The sequence below is a fragment of the Anarrhichthys ocellatus genome, unplaced genomic scaffold, assembly GCF_004355925.1.
Source record: "Anarrhichthys ocellatus isolate YVR2014 unplaced genomic scaffold, GSC_Weel_1.0 scaffold182, whole genome shotgun sequence".
In the NCBI taxonomy this organism is placed as follows: Eukaryota; Metazoa; Chordata; class Actinopteri; order Perciformes; family Anarhichadidae; genus Anarrhichthys; species Anarrhichthys ocellatus.
The window spans coordinates 105525-105737 of record NW_022280212.1 but is presented as its reverse complement, the minus strand read 5'-3'; the positions used below and the strand labels follow the sequence as shown (position 1 = coordinate 105737).

Here is a 213-nt window from a genome sequence, read left to right as displayed (position 1 = left end):
GAGGGAGGAGGTGTGGATGAAGATGAATGGATGATGGACATGATGGAGGGAGGAGGTGTGGATGAAGATGATTGGATGATGGACATGATGGAGGGAGGTGTGGATGAAGATGAATGGACGGACGGAAGGATGGATGATGGGTGGATGGATGGATGAATGGATGGATGATGAATGAATGGAGGGATGGATGGATGATGGGTGGATGGATGGATG

General features: G+C 49.8%; 1 protein-coding gene across 2 annotated transcripts in view; it reads left to right on the top strand.

Annotated features, from left to right (window-relative positions):
* The window catches only part of LOC116400569 (nebulette-like), a 14469-nt gene that overhangs the window by 6850 nt on the left and 7406 nt on the right, over positions 1-213 (top strand). The window lies entirely within an intron of this gene.